The 22,916-nt window shown below is 51.3% G+C and overlaps 1 protein-coding gene across 1 annotated transcript in view; it reads right to left on the reverse strand.

Moving 5' to 3' along the window:
• PLXNA4 (plexin A4) overlaps positions 1–21,089 on the reverse strand; it is a 410,115-nt gene extending 389,026 nt beyond the window's left edge. Inside the window, exon 1 of the mRNA XM_081038260.1 lies at positions 20,950–21,089. The gene's annotated coding sequence lies outside the window, so the exon portion shown is untranslated. The remainder of the gene's footprint in view (positions 1–20,949) is intronic.
• Positions 21,090–22,916: the final 1,827 nt, after the last annotated feature.

A 22,916-nucleotide genomic window follows, 5' to 3' on the forward strand; every position in this document is an offset into this window, starting at 1 on the left:
AGGGGAGGAGGGCGAGGGAAAGAATCTTATCAGCAGGTTTGCGAAGAAGGGACATGTGAAAATCAATGCCCCACATGCAACTGAGATGTAGCCAGAGTTGACAGTGTACGGAAAACTAAGTGCCTCCCTCTATTTGACAGGAAACCCCTGGCGAGAATTAAAGTGAGTAGCAGGGAGGATGGTACATGGGGCTGGAAAAGCCCAGAGATCACATTGAGATCACAGCTGGCCAAGCTACCCAGAACCTCGTGCTGGAGAGCTGAGTCCTAGAGCTTCATTGAAAATACTGAAAAATAACAAGCTGGGCAGGTTGATCTAGTTCTCAGCAAACACTTGCTCCAAACCAGAAGCCAGAATGGGGGTTATTTGTTTGAGGCTCTTGGTTTGTCTTCCTCCCTTTGGAAATCCGTGTCCCTAACGAGTAGCCAGAGTACCTCTGCTCCAGGAAATGGGGCACTGGGAGCGCCAGGGCCAGAATTCTAGACAGCCTTGGGGTGGGAATGGGATAGGCCCTGCTCCTTCATCAGCCCCCAATTTCCTGCAGCACACCTTCTAACAGGAAGACTCTGGGAGGTGACAAGAGCAAGTGCCTTTGCAGGGATGAGGTTTCCAGCTGAAGTGGTGATCTGATTCCCTGCGAACACCCCACCTCCCACCTACCCCTCCATCCACCTTTCTGCTGGAGCTGGAGCTCAGGTTATCAAGGTTAGCATGGATGTTCCAGCGGCATTTCCTCTATCTGGAGATACAGCCCTTTGGGCCCCAAAACTCTGAGCCTGCGTTTTCATTTCCTTGGAGGTTAATATCAGGAGTAACTCCCTTCTATTCAAGATCACTTAGATGCCTGAGCTCCTTCCCCAATGCCAGCTAAGTGACACTAGCTGAAGTGGGAGTTGTGTTAGGATGAAGAGACACCAAAAAGAAATCTTGCCTTGGGTCCAGCGCTGCCCACAACAAGCTCCCTTAGGGGGTGGTCCTGCCAGGAGTCAGGGGATTGGCTTGTTAGCTCAGGATGGAATGCAGGGCTCAGGGTTCTGGGGTGTCCAAGGGGCCCCACACCATGAAAATTAGGTTCTTTCCAATTCTGGTTCCTGAAGAAGACAGTCCCTTGGGGTGCACCTCGCAGGCTGAAATCCTGCTGCTCAGAGTGCCTATCCCTGGCACCTACATCTACATCCTGAGGCCTGCTCCTGCCAACCCCAGGTGTGGCCCGTGACCCGCTCACACTGAGCTCAGCATTTCCTGGAATGACAGTGAGGAGACAGAGCAAAGGAAGTGTGGGGACATGGGGAGGCAGTCTCAGCAGCCCTTGAGCTCTTTCCCACACTACGACTAATGATGTTTTGCCCCAAGAGGCTCCTAACCCTGCTGGAAGGATCACCATTTCCCCCAGACCTCCCCAGAACCGTCAGAAAAGCCAAAGGGTTATAGCCATCAGCTCAGGGGCAGGGTTTCCTGACAGGTCCACAAAATGAAACGCAGAAGGAGAGGCCAGAGGCGACTGTCTCCAGACCCAATCTGAAACACAGTGGTGACCAGGGTCTTCCCCGTCCTGTTTGAGAGTTTCTAGAAAAGTTTCCCACTGCCAATCAACATCTCATCCCCTCCACTGAAAGGCCACCATTGGTTTCTTCAGGCCCAGCATTATGCTCTCTCCTCCAACAACCCACTCCTCCAGGACCTTCCTTTGCCTGTGGCCAAGAGGACCCTTAGGATAGCACTAAGCAGAAGAGGGGACTAGAGCTGTTCAGACAGTAGGGTCCCACTCGTCTACAAGGCTACTGGAGGGAATCAGAGAAAGTCATCCTCTCTGTTCGGCCAAAGCCACCTTGGAGGAAGAAACAGGCAACCCTTTCTCAGCCAGAAGGTGGAATAATAAGGCTTGGCCAAGGGAACATGGGCAGAATGTCAGCTCCTCATCCCTCCCTTGGACATGCATACAAACACAGTGTATAGTACTAGAGGCCCTTTCTAAAGAAAGAAAAGGAGAGGTGGAAGGAAGTACCTTCATTCTGAATGGAGTGCTGAGGGGAAGATTCAACTGCTTCCTGGTTTTGTCCAAGAATACCCTTAGAGATATAGTAGGTAGGTAGGTAGGTAGGTAGGTAGGTAGGTAGGTAGGTAGGTAGAAAAGCAGACAGACAGATACATATAGTGTCTACATATGTCTATATCTATAGCTCTAGAGTGAGTATTATCAAACCACAGCTCGCAGGACCCATGCTCCAGCAATGGCACAGAACACCAGAAGTGAAGGCTATTCTAGTAAATCCAGGGCTATGGTCACTGTAAATAGGCTGAAGAATGGAGGATGGGGTGACAGTGTGCCCAGAAGGTGCCTCCTTGCCCTCAGGGGACAGAGGAGACGTGACCGGTCTCTTGATGTGTGCTTGCCGGGGAAGGGCAGTCACATTCAGAGTTGGCCTAGACTCTGTTCATAGAGGCCCCTTCATCAAAATACACCAACGCACTGCAAGTTTCCAGGTTTCCCAAGCGTTCGTTCCCTCCCCACAGTGACTAATCACCTTTCTCCACAGTCAACCAGTGGTTCCTGCCTCCCTCAGCCAGAGTGTTGCTGGGAATAATGCAATGTTCCAAGCTTAATAGTCTGTCATCATGCAGAGATTTTACTGATTTCAGAGCCGAGGTGGTTGGAGGAATTAGGCATATCCGACAACCAGGGTGCCTCAGGGCCAAGGATTCTGATTGGATAGCTGGATACACACAGTGAAAACCACACGGGAAAATCCCAGAGGCCCTTCCTGTCTAGTTTAAGGTACCTTCCAGGAAACCAGGGCCTGGAACTGAAGACAGTGGACACGGGCTGTTTTTATAAATATTCCTTGTCGGTTACAAGTGAGCGTCTCTGGCATTTGTCAATGCCGTGCACGCTGGACCCACCCCTCTGGTCTCTGATGGACCATGTCAGCTTTATGACTTTTGTCCAAGGCAAACTTTAGCAGATGCCCCTTCTGCAATGCCTGACGTAATTATCAGGGAGGCTGTAGGCAATAATTACCCACTCGTGGGTAGTCACTGCCTTGAGTTAAAGCCGACTATTTCCTACTTGCTCCCTCTTAAACCACATCTACAGTCCTAGGTGGTAACCCTGAAAACACCAGCAGCCATCGCCACCGCCTGGCAAGAAAAACACATTATCTAAGAGATCACTGGAGGTTCTATCATTATAAAAGCAATGTATTTTTACACGCGTGCACTGGCAAAATGGACGGCTGAATTGAACACAGACTGGACATATAAACATGGTTGTTAAATCTAAACTCCAGGCAAATGCTGGCTCTCTCAAAAATGAAGGAATCCCTACATACATTTTAAAATCTTCTTTAAGAGGTCTCACTTAGATGGAAGGCCAGGATTGATCCTTAGGACCAGCCGCCTACCGTTCTTCTCTTCCCATCCGCTTGCAGAACCTCAAGGTGGTCGGACCCCTGCAGCCCCATGTCGGAAACAGACGTGACTATTTATAGACCAAGAAAAAATGGAAGTGCTTTCATCCAACAGAGTGTCAAGAAGCATAATGAGTGTTAGGGATCTGAAGAGCAGGCAATAATTTTCAACAATATTCTGCCTCCATTTATTAAGCATTTCTAAGTGCCAAGCCGTGTGTATAATGTCACTGAATTGTCACAACAGTCCCACCATGGACTAGTTTACTTTTCTAATAATAAAGAACCTGAACATCAGTGAGGACTCTCACCATCACACAGCTAAGGAGCAGGGCTTGAGGACCTCTGTAATGCACCTTAAAACACTGCTTTAACAGTGTGCTGGAATGTGTGTGAGTTTTAAAATCTATACCCAAGAAGGATGAGTCAGCAGCTGAAGTGCTGTCATGAAAAATGCATACTCCAGGGTTGGTGAGTTGGCTTTGAAAAGAAGTTGCGTCAGAGTCCACTCTATTTCAACCCCATTATCTCAACCGGCCCCGCTGGGTTTGTTCAAGAATGGAAGAGATGGTAGAAATAATTTTTCAATGGGAAGTTAAGTGGTGTCAAGGACAGCTGATTGGTTAGAAATACTGTCCAGACATCCCTGCCCTACGGACACAGAATCTGGCCAGCCCAGAGCCTTCGGTGGCTCCATTCTTGTCCTTGGAATGGAGGTGTTTCATATTTCAAGAGATTCTGTCCTCTGATTCTCCTAGAAAGTGAGCTGAAACCTGCAACCAACGTAATGTGGTTGTATCTGTCTCAAGGAAACCTTCCTTCAGACAAAACCTTGTCAGAACTACTGCTGTGGATTGACTGTTTGTACCCTCTCAAAAATCCATGTTCACATCCTACCCCTCCCCTGCAGCATGGCGGTTTTAGGAGTTGAGGCCCTTGGAAGGTAATTAGGTCATGTAGGTAGTGCCCTCCTGAATGGAATTAGTGTCTTTATAAGAAGAGAAGCAGACTAGATCTCAACATCCCTCTCCCCACCCCCACCTCTTTCTCTCCCATGTGAGGATACAATGAGCACATTGTCACCTGGAACTGGGGAAGGGACCTTCACCAAGAACTCAGCCATGTGGCACTCTGATCTTGAACTTCTAGTCTGCAGAACTGGGAGAAACACATGCTGTTGTTTGAGCCTCCCATCTATGGTGTTCTGTTACTACAACCTAAACTGAGCACCCTCACACAGTGCTTCCCAAATTTTCTCACTTCCTGGCACACACAGAAAATGATAATATTTGCACTACACCCTGGGGCCAGAGAGGGCTGGCCTGGGGACTTTGCCCGTCACACACCCTACGCGTCCACCCACAGGGCTGAGGGGTGTCTCGACACATTTGCAAAACCATTCTCTGGAACAGTAGTAGGGACAGAATTCAGGGTTTGCTCTGACCTTCAAAAATAGGTTGTCTGACTTTTCTTGTGTCTGTTCCCTAACAAAGATTGGTATGTATGGCACTGATATTTGACACTGATTTGTTTGGAAGGCTGTGGAGGACGAAGCCTATAGCTTGTATCTACGTGGAATTATTGAAACCTGAGACCTCAACTAATCTGATCCCTGGGAACGGCCAGCTTGGCATAGGCCAAGTTGCAATGCCAGGTCTGTCTGCCTCCAAAGTCTATGCTGGGTCCTCAACACTCCATTGTGTTTTGGCCCAAAGAAGCTTCATCAATGGTTATTTGTCAAACCTACAAGGGAAGCTCTCAAGGAAATGCCATGCCAAAGAGTTCTGCCCTTGGTGCTGTACAGTTTCACATTTTTATCAGTAATTTGAATGAGGACTGAGTCACACTTATCGAATTTGCAAATGACAGATTCTAGGACTTGAGAAGGTCAAATGAGATACTAGGAGAGAAGTCATGTGGTATTACTGTAAGGCTTCCCCTACTGAGGAGAATGACACATAGTTCAAGATGATCTGAGCAGGCTGGAACCGGGTCCAAACTGACCCGAAAATGAAATTTAATGTGAGACACGTAAGTTCAAAATTTAGGTTTCAAAAAAATATTAATGGATAAAGTCCCAGATGGCAGAAGTTCATGTAAAATATACACCAAATGCGTATGGGATGAGTTTGGAGACCCACCGATCATGAACCAGCAGTGGGGTGGGGCTGCCCTTAAAATTTAGGGGAGCCTGTGACCAACAGACTTGACACAAGATGGGTTCTGACACTGGCTTTGCTACTCCCAACTCCTGCAGACTCTGACCTTCGCCACACATGAATCCCAAAGTCCGATGTGGAGTCAGGCCTAACAGCACATGAGCAGCAGAGAGCTCTCACTCAATATGGAAAGTAACTAAAAGAGAACGAGGTCTCCATCATGCTCTACCCAAACGGGGTTGTTCCCAAGCCCTGCAAAGACTCCCAACTTGCCAGCACAGCCCAGATGTGTGGCTCAGAGAAAAGAGGTGGAAGGAGAGTAGGCTTCTTGACAGAAGCCTGAAATTTAAAATTTCTTCACAGAAGATAGAAGGATTAGGGGTGGGGGGGGGGCTACATAAAGCAAGCAATCAACTCCCAACGGGCCACCATTTGTGCCCCTAAATAAAAATCTTTTTACATCCTTGAATTTCACTATGCTGTTATCATTTTTATTTTTTCATCTTTGTGAAACCTCAGAACCTTCTGGCCAAAGACAGCGGGAAGTCAGCCAAGCTTAATGGTGAGCAACGGCTATTCAATGGAAGACTAACCACCAGGGCGCAGCCATCACAGAGCAGACTTTGTAGGGAAGCTGCTTCCCACTTCCTGTGGATATCCAGGTCTTTCCGTATATGTGATGCCCTCTACTGTCCAACGATTCTAGCACTCTTCTAAGCTCAGAAAACGAAGTTTAAGGCGGAGAGAGAGAGAGAGAGAGAGAGAGAGAGAGAGAGAGAGAGAGAGAGAGAGAGAGAGAGAATAAAATCAAACCACCCTCACCGTGGGTCCTAAGGGAACTGCATATGTGTCTAAGACAGCTGCCCGCTTTCAAGAAGCTTGCGATTAAGTGGGAATAGGAGATGTACACGCTTAAAAATACAAGTCAATAAATTGTATTTTACAAATACATCCTTGGCAGACCAAATGTACAGAGAGTCTAGGGAAACAACTCTCTTGTCACAAAACTACCTGGGCTAATACTGGAATGTGGGCAAGGGTACTCACAAAATTTGTTAGCTGGTCAAAACTTTTCCAGGCCTAAAGATTGTTAAAATTTGCATATACATTTGGGTATAGAAATGCCCTTCTTTCAAAGCAGCGTGTAAGGGAAATGTTGCTTTTTACTGAAGCTCTCTTGAACACTCCAAACATAAGCAGCACCCAGTGAAGGCGAGAGAGCTTCTATTACATCTCCAATCCTAGGTGCCAAGAAAATGTCATTTCACTCAATAATGACTGCCATAAATCTAAATACAGGTTTTTAAAAATATGTAATGAGTTTATTTTTAAGTACGTATCAAGAAGCATTCAGTCTTGCTAGCGTCAAGAAGGAAGGAAGGAAAGGAGAAGGAGCTGCAGCACCTTCTTCATGCAATCAGATCTGGGTTGAGCAAAGCTTGCTCTCTCCCACCATCCCCACCCCCCAGCCCAGGGGCCATCCACAGCCAAGATTCTCGGTCCAATTTGCCACCATGCACAGGGGCAGTCCCTCGAGGATTTGCGCCTTTCTTGGATGTTCTCATCTGAGCATAAACCCGGAAGCCCTTTGGAGGACATCTGATGACCTACAGCTCAGTAGAAACTACAATGACATATAAAAGGGCAGCATGGTAGAGAAGCAGAAGCAATGGGGTTCCCTACCTTTGTCTCAGACTCTGAGGCAGCCTTTGAGCGGTCTTGGCTCACCAACCCTGGAGCTCCCCACCCCCAGTGGAGAGAGTCATGGACACCCAAGCGCAGCCCAGGGCAGTGGGGCCTAATCTATTTTGGTCCTGACCACATTTCACTGCGGTTAGGTTACTTCCCTTCTTAGGACCCTGGACCTACCCTCTGTCCCTTTTAGGGAAACAAGTTGGCACCTGATAAACAGGGGAAAACTGCTCTGAGTTCCCTGAGATCAAAAGTGTAGCTGTGTAAACATATTAGGTGCAGCGTGAAGTTTATGAGATGGACAAGGGTTGGGTACAGAGGCGTGAGGAGGGGAGAAGAGAAACCCTGTCATCTCTGTGGGGCTCTGGAAAGGTTAGAGCTCAAACATATCTCGCCTGCCCCCTGGTCTCTCTCTACGACCGAATCCACAGTATAAGCCATTTTTATTAGCAGCTCTGAGCTACCCAGAAGCAAGCCAGAGAAGAGAGTAAATCCATCATTTCACTTGAAATTGCACTGCAATTTTGCAGCTAAAGACACCATTTGAGGCTAAACTCCCAGAGTCCCTCATTCTAGAGGACTGGTACCCATGCCAGTCGGACACTTCACACGACCTGAGGACCTCTATCCCAATGCAGCTTAGCGACCTTACAGCAGCGAAGAGTAGGGGTTCACAGTCTGGGTAAACTTGAAGGAGTTGGGCGTTTTTCTCTCCACACTCTGCTCAAACCAAATGGCCTGTTTTCTAAAGTTTTCACAGAATCAAACACATTGATGGAGCACAGAGCACTTCAAAGTTTTGCCACCAGCTACTTCAACATCTCTTGCCATTAATAGGGGCTACTAAATTACAAAGCTTCCTTGCAGAAAGCAAAGGACTTGATACTATTACGTGAACTCATTTATTTGTTTTCGCATATTGGGAAGATGGACTAAGCACTGTTTGAGTACCTACTAGGTACTAGGCTGCTGGTATTTTAATTCAAATACCTTCACCATAAATATCTGAAGCAAAGGGGCGACAACAGAGAGTGAAACCTGAAGGGGGACCGTCCCACGTAACGGCATTCGAAAATACAGATTTTTCTTTAACACACTTTGGACCAAGCAAAATTTATCTAGTGGTCAGATCCTACCTGCAGGCCTCGATTGTACAGACTGGCTCCTACAACCAGACAGACAAGGCATTGCTTCTCAAGGGCAAGGTCAACATTTTAATTATTTCTCAGCTCATGATAGAGCTCATTTCACCAAGCCACGCTCAATGAACATGGGGTGCACGCACCAAGAAGGGGGACAAACTAATGCCCAGAACGAAGGGCTGGTCATTTTTCCTTGCTGAATTCTAATTCTGCTTTTATTCCAAGCTCACCCCGTAGTGAGTACGACTCACTCTGCGCACGACTCAACCTCCTATTGGAAAATAGTGAGGATCTCCTAAGGCAAGGTGAATGCCTGGATGTTTTCAGAACGATCTCAAGCAAAATGTTCAAGCTCGTATGTTTAATTCAAAACTTGAACCACTTGAAAAATGTAAAAATCTATATGTGGGTCTTATCTCGCTTCCGTGTAATCTTCTGCCAGATCCCAAAATGAATTCCTAAGTCTACAAATGAGACCAGAAGTAAACATCATAGTAACCACTAGCTGAAGCTACCAGGAACACAAGAGCCAAAAAAAGCCATATATCTGCTGGCCTCCTGGTCACCTCTACCTGAAAATCCCACATGCACCTCTTCAACTCACCATGTCCAGAAAAGAACACATTCCCCCTTCTCCCACCACTCCCCCTCAACTGAGTCTCGGCCTAGAAATCTCAAGCTAAATGAACGGTGTTACCTTCCACCAGCTGCCCAAGCTGGATACCGATACGATGTCCCCAACTCCCCGTACTCCCTCCACCTTCACCCCCGTATTCACCACCTGTCAGCTCTAACTCCTAGGTTCCTCTCTCATCAGCCCCTTTCTCTCCTGTGTCACTGCCTTTGATCAGTCTTCTCCCATGTCTGCCTGTCTCACTGGAATAGCTTCACCCCGATTAATTCTCCGTCCAGCCCCCACAGTGGTCTTTCTCAATGCGAATCTGCTCCGGTTGATTCTCTCACTTGGCAATCCCCAAGGCCTGCCAGATAAAACTCTGAGCTGGACACCTACCCCTGGTCCTGGCCCAGCCTCGACCTGCGTTTGCCTCCAGCCCCACCTCCCACCTCTGCCCTGACCCACTGCAGGTCAGCCACGCTGTGTGCTCTCACTTCTCCATGCCTGTCCTTGCTGCTTCCTGCACCTGCCACCCCTTCCTCCTGTTCACCGGGCCAATCCCACTCACCCTGCGAAACAGCCCTCACAGCTCAGTTGGATGCCCTCTCCTCCTTCTCCAGGAGACCTTTCCGATGTCCTGCCTTCCGTATCTGGATGGGTGTCCCTTCTGATGTGCTTTCTTCTTACCACATTGTATTTCAATGGTCTGTTAACACATGTGCTGTGCCCATACCAAGCAGTGAACGCCCTAAAGGCAGACACGAGGTCTTTCATCTCAACACCACCAAAGTCTTGCACAGTGCACGGCACAGAGTGGACACTCAATAAGTGTTGACTAAATTGACTAGTTGACTGATCAACTGATTAGTTGGTTAAAAATTTCATAACAGTGTATCTAGCTCTCTAGGATATGTAAATCTATATGCATGGGGCAAAGTGAAAGATAGGCATCAAGGGACATGATGACTCCTTTGCTTTTCCCACAGCCCTCCCTTTCACCCACTGCTACGGTCAGGTGCAGGACTCCCCCTCCTACGCAGGCTCTGGACTCCTGTATCAACCATGCTTTCTCACAGTCCCTTGCTATCCCATGTGCATTCTCCTTTCTGATCCTCTGCAAGCAGCTGTTACGACGTACAGCTCTTCACCACACCAGCAAACACACAGGAGATGGTAGAGGGTAATGGTGAGAGGCCTAAGCTTAGACTGCATTCTCTCTTTCTTGACTTTCTCTGACCTTGTGTGTCAATGGAGTCTTTCTTCTGACGCTCACCTGGCCCTTTAATATGCATGCCACATTCATCCCCACCTCCTGGGCTTCGGGAAACAGCAAGAGCTTATTCTGGCTTTAAAGAAAGAGAAATCGAGGCCTAACTCAGACAGGACTCGCTGAAAGATATTGAGCAGATGTAGAATTAGAAACTGGGTCTCCCCATTCCCTGGCCAGCACATAATACGTCTTCAATTGCCCTGAACATGAAAACCTCAGGATTATTTTGCAGGAGAAAGAAAAAACGGGCCTTGAGAAGCTGTAGCCACGTTTCCGACAAGCTCCATTCAGAGGGTACCGTAACTTACATAAATGATTTCCTATTACACCACAATTGTCACTACAACATGACAGTCTTGCAGCCCCCTTGAAGTGCTCTCTTTGTTGCTTTTCTGTACAGATCCCCCAGAAAGGAGAATCAAATATGGTCCGAGCGGGAAAACAACCACACAACACACGTAGACCCAAATGCCCCTTCTGCATGGCTCCTTCTGAGAAAGAGGACGCAATGAATTGTGCCCTTGGGCCTCAGTCCTCTCCCACCTGCTCTGTTCCGAGAGCTCTGCTGTGTCCCTGCAAATAGGATTCCTTCTTTTTTTAAAAAAAAAATGAAAGCCAACAGTTTATGAAGAAGAAATGAAGTGGCAATTTCCCAGCATGACTGGGCATCAATACAAGCTGTTGTCAGGGTTTTCCTTTCGAAGGGTGATGGCTACGCTTCTCCAAAGTCAAGAGTGACGGAGCGCCAGTGCTTGACTTCCAACTGCCTCATCATAGCAAGATATTTTTAATTTAAAACTCACTGCAGTTGGGTTCGAACTCAGCTGGGACTTGATTTACTGCTAATTCATTTCTACGAATGCTATAATTCTAAACTCAGTCACCAAACAGTTTAATGCTGATAGAAATCACCAGTGCAATGCTTTATGAATGGGTGCCAGGGGAATTTTGTTAGTAAGTGTGTGTTATTCACTTTGGAAAGGAGCGTGGTGCTTGGGCAAAGCATGACCAATGGGCCTGTAATTGGGCACGTGGATGATCAGCCAAAGTCCCCAGGTTATCCAAACCCAAATACTTCTGGGGTTATAGTCCACCCCCACCCAAACTCTCAAACCCACACATCATTACCAATGTGAGACGAATACTGGGCGGCGAAATGCTTCCCATGGGAAATTCCTAACTTCGCCCTCTGGGTCACTTACCCAACGGTGGGTAACCATGGATTTACAGTCTCATTAGAAACCTTCAGCCTCTCTAGGGCAGCAAAGTTTCTTTCCCAAGAGAAAATTTGTTTCCACCATCCAAAATTTAGGGAGCTGTGTCTGAAGAACTTTCTTAGTTAATTCAGAACATTTATCTTTGCCAGTTATATTGAAGCCTATTATTCCGTAAGTGTAGCTGAAAAGAATATATGGAGAAGGTGAATGTCATTACTCACATATTTTGCAAACATCCGTCTTGATCTGTTACGTACCACCGAGAAGTGCGACTTTCTGGCAACATGTCCACAAACCTGTCAAAGCTGTAACCACACTCCTTAAAAGAATCCCTTTAGAAGATACACATCTGAAAGCACTCCAGCCGCCCAAGTCTTACAACAATTCACAGCCATTTCTGAGAGTCTCAAAAGAAAATTACAAGGTCAAAAGCAAGCCAACCTCCTCCAAAAGCTGGACATCTCCAGTCTGCATTTTACCAGAGCAGCAGATTCGTTCTCCTGTTTATTTCTGCTCCAAACTGAACTCAGACCTGCAGGTTTCCCATTGAAGACCAACATCTCCCCAAATGCTCCCTCCTGAACACCCGTGCCAGGTGTAAATACACCCACACAAGGGGATCCCAATGCCAAAGAAGCTGGCAAATGGTGGGCTAAGAATAAATAAGCCAGTTTTTCTGCAGCAGAATTCCCAAGCCTTTCACGTGCATCTTGAATCTCCAGGAGGACACCGTCTAAGGTGCTTGTAAGACATATGTGGCCACAGAATGCTTTTTCCGTAGAGAAACTAGTCCTTGGAATGCCCTGGGAAATGCTGTTTGGTCGTCCCAGCCAATCTACCAGCTCCGAAACCCGCAGCAAGTGTTACCTGAAAAGCAAGTAATCAACTCCTTGTGCAATAATGTGAATAGACCACTGCGCTCGACCTGCCCCCAAACTGCCAGCACCCAAGACACTCTAGGGCGACGGATGGGCTCTGTTGCTGTGTTGGTTTATCTCAATCTTCTGAAATAGCCGCCCGTCTTGATGTGGTTCCAACCCTGTCCTTGCTAGAAAGCAGACACCCGCCATTGCAGCTGGTTCACACTTTCCTTGTTTTATCCTTTATAGACCATTCTTCTCCACCTTCTCCTGCTCTATTCATTCATTCATTCATTCAGTTTACTCAGCAAATATTACTATTTTTTGATTGCTTCCCGTAGAATAGGCCCTAGGTTCAGCACCGAGTATGCAAGAGAAGTAAGAAAGGGTCTCTCTCAGGGAAAGACATAAAGAAATCACTCCAATGCTGTTGGCACCATTGCTACCGGCCGCAGAAGCTTCTTTACCGTTATTTAAGAGTATGAATTAAGTTCCTGAATACACAAGGGACTGCTTCAAGCAGGGCTGGTCCTGACCCACAGGGAGCCAGAAATCTCAAGCAGACATGCTAATGCACACACACCCATCTCCGAGTCAGGGAGTTGCCCTCATCAATCAGCAGTTTAGGGCAAGTGCATTTAGGGGAGAAAGATGGTGAAGAGAGCGGGAAAGGGGTCGTAAGCACAGTGCAACCATCTGTCCTTTCCCTGCCTGACCCTAGAGGGGCTTCAGAGCACAAGAGCTGCAATAAAAGGGCGGTGGGAGGGGGGGGAGACTGGCAAGAGGCAATTACTTATGGAAAAGATTCTATGCAGAAATGTCCCCTACTACTTTATACTTCAATAGTTGTAATAGTTTTGAAAACAAGGAGAGAGGCAGAGGTCATTTCCTCTGCCCTCTCAGCCACCACAAGCAGACGTGGCTGACACATTCACATATGACCACGTGGAAGGCACTCCTTAGGTTAATGAGCCCTAAAAGTTGGGAAAGCCTCTTGAAACCTAACTGGAACCCATTCTTCATGTGATTTCTATTCGGGGTCTCAGGTGGGTAACCCATAGTGGGGTTGGCTATTGCGGTCATAGAGTCATGAGTTTGGGGGGCTGAATGATGACTCTTATGGGAACAGCCTGCCCTGGTTTGCTATCTGACTCTGCTCTGAAGAATCGTGTATGGACTCCTTACGTGGAACCCCTTATCCCAGACCCCCAGTTTGTGTACCCACCCAGATCTGCCTGGCCCCACATGACACGCCACTTCCATCCCCAATTCTGAGCTTCAGCCACTTGCCCCACTTCCTGCCAGAGGGGCCCAAGGGACACCTCACACTATTTCTCTGGTCCTACAGTTCTTAAAGCCTTTCTTCCTTCGGGGTGAAGAATGAATCCGGCAGGCGTAGCACCATCAGGCTCTTTGTGGGGGGAGCCACGGAAGCCCCACCCCATGGGCCTGACCACAGAGGGGCTAGTTTGATGTAGATCACAATCAAAGTAAGGAGGTGTTCCTACTTTATGGGGTGAATGGTGCCCAGGGAGCTGCAGCACCCAGGAAGGGCCCCGCTGATGGATGCTGGCTGTTCTGCTGCGTGTTCCCATCAGGCTTCTCCAGATCCCTCCTTAGGGATGGAGCCACCAGCTGTGCTTCCTCGGGAAGCTGCAGCTAGCTTGGGAATACATTCTTTCTTTCTCTTCCTTCCCGACCTCTCCTCCCTTTCTCCTTCACTCCTGCTGCCCTGGGATCCCACCTTCAGCAAAGGATTACCACAGCAGCTTTGGCCTCAGACTCTGCTTTCCAGGGAACCCAGGCCATGAGGGGGAAAGAGGGACACCCCCATAGCACTGACCAACAGTCCTTGTGTCTGTTCTGTGCACTGGAATTCCATATACGTTTTCATTGGAATAAAGCGTTCTACCTGCATATATATTAAAAACGATTTTTTAAATCACTGATCTCGACCAAACCCCCTCATTTTATCAATGTTAATCCTAAAACACAAGGGGATTTTTCCCAAGACCCCTGAGCTGGTAAGTGACAAAGTTGGAATTATCTACATCTATTTGTCTCCACTATCTAGCTTTTCCCGCAACACCAGCGCTTTTTAACCAGGGGGAACATACCAGAGTTGTCTAGGAACCTAAATATACACCTGCCTTGACCTCACTCCTGTCTGAGAATTTCTCTGCTGCCTTGAAACAGCAGAGACAGGGGGCAAACGCTGATCCTGGAATTGGACTATCTGCCCATCTGGCAAAATTCTGCTTGAAACCTGAGTTTCCATGTAATCACCAGAACCCGGTACTTTGTGTGTGTGGCGTGCACTTCCCGCCGAAGTTTTTACTGTAGAGTCCACCGTGTTATTTACAGTTGAAATCAGACAAATAAAAGAGTTTGTGTTAGTCCAGCATTTCTCAGTGGATCCCCAGGGCTACTACATAGGACAGCTACCTTTTGTGGGTACGCAGTCCATATGAGTGTGTCTAAAGGCTCTGAGAAGTCCTGCAACAAGGAACCTCTTTAGCTTTGCTTCACACTCAGGGTAAATGTATGGGGCCACGGAAACTTTTTGTGTGTGCCACATCTATTCATTCCCACAGAACATACTTTGGGAAATTCTGCTCTTTTTTAGGTTTACCTTCAAGAAGCAGGTCTGAGATGGAGAGAAGGAAAATGAACTCTCTCCCTCTGAAAGGTGAGCTGATATTGCACGTAGTCTAGTTCAATTATGCAACCCAATGGCTCCAGCCCCAACACGCCTGCCTCTCACTGTCTACTCCTTGCACAATCAGCGGGACACTCCTGCTTTGCTTACTTTCCCTCCTCGTGACCTCGGGGGCAAAGGCAAGACTGGTCTGTTCGTCCTCGACTCCACACAACCAAGAGGGAAATCCAGCTGGGCTCCTACGAGATGGGGCAGTGAGTGTGTCCGATCTTGCGTGAAGACCAGGAAAGCCTCTGACCAGCTCTGGTTCCCAAGGTCTCCTCCTCCACTGTGTCTTCCTACTGAAAGTGCTCTTGCCCGTAAGACGCGGGCATTGATTCAGCTCGTCTGCGTTCAGTTCAGCGCATCGACTACGGAGACCAGGTCGTCTGAGCTAGCGATCTGTTTTATGTTGGAGTGACACACATCCCCAAATCCAATTTGCTGTTGCGACTCTTGGTTCATGGAGAAGGCACAGCGGAGAGGGAGGGGAACAGCCAAGCTTAGCAGGCAGGTGAGGACACCTGAGGTCAAACACACACCAGTCGGCGTGAGTCTGAGCAGGACTCCGCATCCAACAGTGTCAGCCACTCCTACTGCTGCCCCAGAGGGGCCGTGATGCTATTCCAAGCGCAGCCCTGCTAGCCACCTCGAGTTTGGCAGAACCTTCACCCCCTTCAGTGTAGGGGGGAAAAAAGCCAAATCAATAATGCATAGGATAAAAGCTTGTCCTTTGGAAGAAAAAAACAAACAGCTAAGCACACGAGGAGCCCCTGTGGCTGTTCCCTAAAATGTTCAGGCCGGAGAGACCCGGCTTTGGGATGGGACGGCACCCAACCAGGTCCCTAGTTCCATCCGGGCGTCGCTGCCCACCCCTCGCAGAATCCAGCTGTAATTCCTAACAGGACGACTTCCCCACGCACAGCCCTTTGGCACCAACTTCCAGTAAACCTCTGCTCCATCTACCATAAGGACCCGGCCCCCAGTGTGGGATGACATCCACAAGCAAAGGTTCCTTCCCTGCCTCTCAGCTTCCAAAGGCTGGGACCCGAGGGCTAATGAATGAATGAATGAACATGGCTGAGCACCCACTGTGGGCACCCTTCTCCAAGAGTGAAAAGACCGTCCACCATGCGGCATCCGGGAGCTCAGGACATTCCGCCTTCGAGCCTACTCCGTCACAATGGAAATAAATTCTCCTCGCCTTACAGGGTCACTTGAAGGATTAAATGGGAGAGTCCTGTTTCCACAAGGCCAGCGTACTCCATGCAGTCACTAGGAAGCACGAGACTCAACAGTGACTCCTACCAGCACAAGACTCAGCCTCACGGAATGGAAAGCAGAGATCAGGAGCTCACTCACTCAGTCACTCCCTCAAGTTTTTCCCAGGAGGGAATCCGAGGAGTCATTTGCCCAAGGAGGCCAGAGTCACGTGGGAAACTGAGCTCTGTGCTAGAATGGTCCCTGCAATTTCACACCCCACCAACAGTGAGGCTAAGACGCAGCCCCTCTGATGAATGGGAGAATGGAGCCTCAAAGGATAAACAAATTCACCGGGGGTCACAGAGGTAGCCCAGGGGCGAATCCAGGTAGTGTCAACTTCCTGGGGACACTCTCTCCCAAACCTCCCGTGGGCCTGGCGGCGTGCTCCACAGACATTCTACGAAGGCGAACAGCACGGTGATTAGGAGGGAGGTCAGTTTGTTTGCTGAGGGTTGAGACTTGGTGCCACCACCCGCCAACTGTGTGATCTTGGCCAAGTCCTCACCCGCCCCCATCTCAGTTCCCTCGTGGCGGAAGTGGGGACAGTAATAACAACAGCCCCTCTGGGTTGTTAGGACCAAAGGGGCCAACCTGTGCAAAGTACTTCCATGATGCCTCACCTGAGAAAATGCTCAATAAATACTAGCCACTGTCCTCTTCCTCATCAGGAATTAGTATCCTTTTCCATTTTGTTACTTTCACAAAGACAGATCTTAACAGCCTCTTCCCTGGGGAGGCTGCTGCCACGTGATCTTAGCACCAGGGTCGCGGGCTCGCTGAGACTCACAGGGGGACCCAGGAAGCTCTCCTTCCCGGCTGCTTCCGACCACGCAGCCCTCTCCTTCTGGAATGAGGCCTCCGCTCTGGGAATTAGGACCCCCTGCCTGCCTCCGCTTTTAAGATCCGTCTCTCACCACTTAGCAGCAGAGCCCCCTTCAGTCTCCCTGCTGACTCTACCTTCCTGCCACCACTGGAACGCTACAGCCCAGGCAGTGAGGAGGGGCGAGGGGGGAGTAAGTAAGCCCCCAGGAAGGGAAGGAGGGCGCCAGGTGGGAGTTCGGGGTAGGGCGCAGCGGGGCTCCCAGCTGCTTCTAAAGAGGTGGTGTCTGCAGGGCTCTGTGTGGACCAAGCTTTGCTCAATAGCCTACGGAGCAATCACCCTCATCACAGCCGTTTGATTTATTAGCACGACGTCTTTTTAAAATGCCGCTCTTAAATATAAATAACACTTAATCATCCAGCTGTCGTTAAATTCATGTTATATTGATTTCTTGGAGTGCCACACATTTGAGGGCGAATGGGCTGGCGGATGTGTGCACAAAGCCAGGAGGAGGATTAGTAAGTGGTGGGAAGGAGGAGGAGGGAAGGGGCTGTGGGGACGAAGGAAGGGGGGTGTCAAGCGTTGTTCAACCTCGCCAGCGTCTGCACCGCTCTGGCGTCGGGTAGTACTGGACACAAATAAGAAGAGACTAGAGCCTAAAAATTAATGGCACATCTGTTGCACAGACAAATCACAGCCGAGATCACGGGCGCGTTTCTGTATGGCTGCCGCCCTACACCGCCCATCACAGAGCCACTCCAACAGGTCTCCGAGGTGGCATTATCTATGTACTGCCTTCTCTGGGTGGAGCTGGGGAGAAGCAGCTAAAAAAAAAAAAAAAAGCCTCCTAACTGGCTAGGAAGAGAGAGCTGGGCTGCAATTTCTTTGCATCAAAGCCTGGTGATAGCTAGGAACTAAGGACGGTTAATCAGCCCGCCCCCGTAGCTCTCTCCTCACTTCAGGACTGCTTCCCCCCCTCCAGAAAGCCCCCACTTAATTCCCAGCAGCCCTCATTGTGATGAAAGGATCTGCAGGCCAAGTACAGGCAGACTCTACCATGTAGCTCTCCCTGTCTGCAGAGAGCAGCAGACACTGGAGAGGTGCAGAGAAGGAGAAAGGAAACAAGTTGGCAGCCTCCTGAGATTCCTCCCGAAACGTGTGCAGAGCATCAGTGGGTATCCAGGATGAAGTTCTGGGAGGACAGCGGCCCAGCCTGAGGGCGAGTACTGGCTTAGGCAAGAAGGAACTACTCATGCTCCCAGCAGTCCAGCAGCAGCAAGGGTCTGCCTGCCAAAAGGAAGTACTCACAGCTGGGGTTTTCCTAGTGCAACTCCTGTCTGAGTGAGAGAACCCCGGGGAACTTAAAAGGAAGACCACAGAGGAGTGGTAGAGAGGGAGAGTGACAACCTCACATGCTGCGGGGCTGGGCCGGAGAGCCAGGAAGAAATTAGACGATGTACGTTCAGCGTTACACAGATGTTAATTAATGCCTGCTTTATCCTAGAAACCAAATCGGTACCCAACACAAAGTGTGGAAACTGTGGGGATTTTTTTGAAGCCATGTTTAAAAATCTTTAGCTTATAACCAGCATAATGACTGCTGGCTTTGCATTAAAATGACAGATCCTGAGGCTACAAATCTATGAGAAAGGAAAGAGGGTAGAGAGGGCAGCAGAAAAAGGAACAGTCTATGTGCAAGATGCCCAGGCATTTCAGGGAGCTCTGTACCTCATCTTTTTCTCCCTTCCAGGTCCCATGAGGGCATGTTTACCTGGGAGCCACCCACTGTTACTGGAGTTCACTGTTTCTGTTGAAAACCATGTACCGCTCTACGTGTATGTGGGACCTCCCTGTCCACGGGCTCAAGGGGCATGCGTGGGGAAATATTCCGGTTCTTCCCAGGATACAGAGGTAGGTCCTGTTGCCACACATGGTTGGTTGAGCTGACCACGTAGAGCTAGGCTCTTTAAGAACTCGTCCACACACACCCACCATTCTTAAAAAGAAAATAATGTTTCTTCCCCCTACTGGGTTCTTCCTATTGTGACAGCTTTGCTTTATTCCATCTACCCTTTTCAATCAATCAAAGGGCAGATCACACAGCCAGAATACAATCTGCCTCCCGGGGCGTCTGCTCCTCTCCTCCCCAGCCTAGCTAGAGACCTTTGCAGAAGGTGCAAAAAGTTGGAAAATAGCAGAGATCGGGGTGCCGAGGGAGCCCTTAATTTCAGCACCCATCTTTAGGATTTATAGGAACAAACAACTCCTATGCTCAGCTCTGAGTTCCTCTTGCTCCAAAGAATGTTGAATTGACTTCTTTCCCCTAAGGTTCTGGAAAACTCCCAACAGATTTTCCCCACTGGTGGGTTTGTAGGACACCCTGAACACATAATCTTGTATAGAGGGCACAAGCTTATTCCACTTCTTTCCAGGTTGACCAACAAGCTATCCCCACAAGTGACCGCTATAGAAACATGGGACCTTGTTATATTTATATTCAACTCCAAAAGAATATTTTATTTGGATCTCACATTCTTCTTCCTACACCAACCAAACCCTGAATGAACTGGGAAGTGGGAACTGGGAAAAAGCCCTTTTGGAGCCCCAGCCATCTCCTACCCCCTCCAGAAAAAAAGTTTCAAAATAAGCAGCCTGTGACCCTCCAGCCAGGGAGAAAAGGTAAGGAAGAAAAAGCTTCTGGGAAACAGAACCTTGAACCACAGGCTTCTGGAGAGCGATGCTCTCAGGAGCAGCCAGGCTCTGGGGACACTGGCAGATCCAAGACTGTGTTGCTGCCTACAGGGTGGGCACGGCTGAGGTGATCAGGAGAGAGGGGACCCCTCCCTTCCTGCATGACAGCTCGTGGATCCCCCTTCCAGATCTTTTTCCCAGACACACACCCTGGAAAGGCATGTGACAGGTGTTAGCCAGAGGCAGAGGGGATGCTTTCCAGCACAGTGCAGAGGACCGGCAGGGAGGTAAAGGGGAGACTCAAGACCTGTGTCCCTTAGCCCTGTCGTCTTACTGTGGGCCAGAGACCGCACGTGTGAGGAGATCATACCTTTCAGGGAGGATCCGACCCCCTTGCCTCCCTTGACAAGCAACGCACCCACCCCAAGCGGCTCTTCAACCCCTTCCTGCCTGAAATCCCGGCGCATTCTCCGGGAAGCAGAACCACGCTTCAGAAAAGCGATTGTGCTGCCTCTTACTGGGGAAACGCAGTGTCTGTGCCACATGCACCGCCCTACAGAACCGCAGCCCCGTCCGCCTCTGTGGCCTCCTCCCCGCGCGGGGCCACCAGGCTCTCCAAATATCTGTCTGAGTGTCTGTCGGTCTATCTCCCATTAAAATCCCGGGGTGTCTTAAGGCCACAAGGCAGAGATTAGACTGGGCGGGTCTCCCCAGACCTCCCATTACTTCTCCGGTTTTTAAAACCAGCCAGGGAAGCGAGGGGCTGGGAACTGGAAAAAAAAATCACTCCCTCAGCCTACCCGGGTGGGAGGGAGAGGCGGTCATACCCAGACTCCCAGCCCGAAAGTCCCGGGGCACAGACGTCCGAGTCCGGGAGCTTCCGAGAAAGACCCCAGGAAATACCTGCCGCGGCCGCGCAGCACCCACGGCGGGTGTCCAGGTGCGACGTGGGCAGGTGCCCGTGCGCGCCGTGGGCCCGTGTGCATTTGTGTGCGCGCGTGTCTGGGTGCGTGCGTGCCGCGGGCTGGCTGCGGGGCGGCCGCGGACTCCCGGGGCGACTTGGGGCTCCCCGCCCGCGCCCCCGCCCGCGCCCCCGCCCCCGCCCGCGCCTTACCTGCAAGCCCGCTCGCGCCCGGCTCAGCGGGAGCGCCGCATTGACACTGCAGAGGGGGCCGGCGCCGCCGCTTCTCGCCTGCTCGCAACGTGTGCGTGTGCGCGCGTGGCTGCCTCCCCAGCCCCAGCCGGGGACGCAAATCCTCCAGCGAGGCACCGGGCGCCCGGGGGGAGGCAGGCAAAGCCCGGGGCGCGATCAGAGCCGGCGGGGCTTGACAGCTCCTCCCGCGGCATCCAAGGGGGGCAGAATGTCCAGGAAAAAGGTCGCAGATGCGGAGCAATTCCAAGCACCCCTGTCCGCCACCCGGCCCCAGCGCCCGAGCCGCGGCGGCAGCGACGCGGGCTGCTCCCCGCCGTCCCCACCCCCGCGGGCGGGATGTCCTTGATGCCAGGCGGGCACGGCGGCGTCACTCCGCGCCGCCCATGCTCTCCCGCTCGGGCCGCTGCCCGGGCGCAGCGAGCGCGCTGGGGACCCGCCGGGGAGCGCTCCCGGCGCCTCCGCGCGTCTCCCTGGGCAGCGGCGGCCGCCCCCCCGCAGCCCGCCCCCGCCCCCGCTGGGGGACCGGCCGGCCAGCGCCCAGGGGCCGGGGCTGGGGGGCCGCGGGAGCCGCCGGCTGCTCCCCGGGGAGGCGCGGGGCTGCGGAGGCTGCGGAGAGCGCGGCCCGAGCCCGGCCTCCCGGGCGCGCCCCCGGCCCCCCGGGCGGGCTGCTCGCAAAGTTTGCAGGGGGCAGGGAGCGGGGCTGCCGCTGGCTCGGCCGCCGCCGGAGCTCCCGGGCTGCCTGCTGCCGCCGCGGCGCGCTGCTGCTGTGCATTGAAGCCCGGCCAAGCGCTGCAAAAACTCCAGCTGCCTGGCGCTCTCTGGGTCCTCCTCTCCTCCCTCCGCCCGCCCCGCTTCCCTGCCTCCCTCCCCCCTCGCCTCGCCTCGCCTCGCCCCTGCCCCTCCCCGCCGCCAGCGCCGCTCCCTCTCCGGCTCCCTCTGGCTGGCTGGGAGCTCGAGGCTGACATCCAGACAGACCGAAAGCGGCCGGCAGAGGGGGCCCAGGGCGCCGCCCCCACACTCCGCGCCCGCCGCCGCCCGCCTGGCCCGCGCTGCCCTGCACCCATGGTGGCCGACACCCTCCCGGTCCCCTCGGCACGCAGCGAGCGAGCCTGCCAGTGGCGATAGGGGGCAAAGAAGGGCGCATCCACGGCGACCGGGTGCAGGGCGCGCACTCGGCATGAGGCACACTCAGCCTGCTCGGAAGGTGGGGACATGGAGTCCGATGGTCAGGGTGCCCCGAAGGGGTTCAGAAGTGACACCCACCGGTGCACGCGCCCATTCCGGATCAGAGCCCCGCCCCAGCACCCCACCAAGGTACGCCCCCTCCTTGTGGCTGGGGGCGCCCCAAGGACGGACCGAAAGCATGGGTGGGACAACATGAACGGCCAAGTGCCCTAGAGCTCGCCTGGTCTAGTCATGATTGTATTACGAGGCTGAGCTGGCTTGTCCCTCCTTGGAAACCCTACATTCTACACCACAGCAAAACACACAATGCAAACATCAGGGCAGTTTCTGAAGTCCCGAGAAAGAAATCAGGATGCTGTTCTGGGTTAGACAGCGGCTGGCAGCGAGGGCATGTGCCAGGATGGGAAGGGGCATCACTGCCTCGGAAACCCGACCCAGACCCTCCTAGGATTGAGCCCCACCCCCCAAGAGAAGCCTAAGGCATTCCCACACTTACTACTTTATGCATGCCCCCCACCCCATCCCACAATAGTCGCAGGGAAGTAGCACCATCAGTTGCGCCCACTAAGTACCCCCTGGCATGGGCAGCAGTCAGGGATGACCCACTGAATGAGCGCCTGGTTTCTGGCCTCCGCCCTCGTGTCTCTTCTTCAACTTTCCTTTTCCCCACACCCATTACTATCCTTCCCATCAAAACATCGCCGAATCTTCCTATCAGGTGGAAATTATGACAACAGCATAAA

This window comes from Rhinolophus hipposideros (assembly GCF_964194185.1).
Source record: "Rhinolophus hipposideros genome assembly, chromosome: 25".
NCBI lineage: Eukaryota > Metazoa > Chordata > Mammalia > Chiroptera > Rhinolophidae > Rhinolophus > Rhinolophus hipposideros.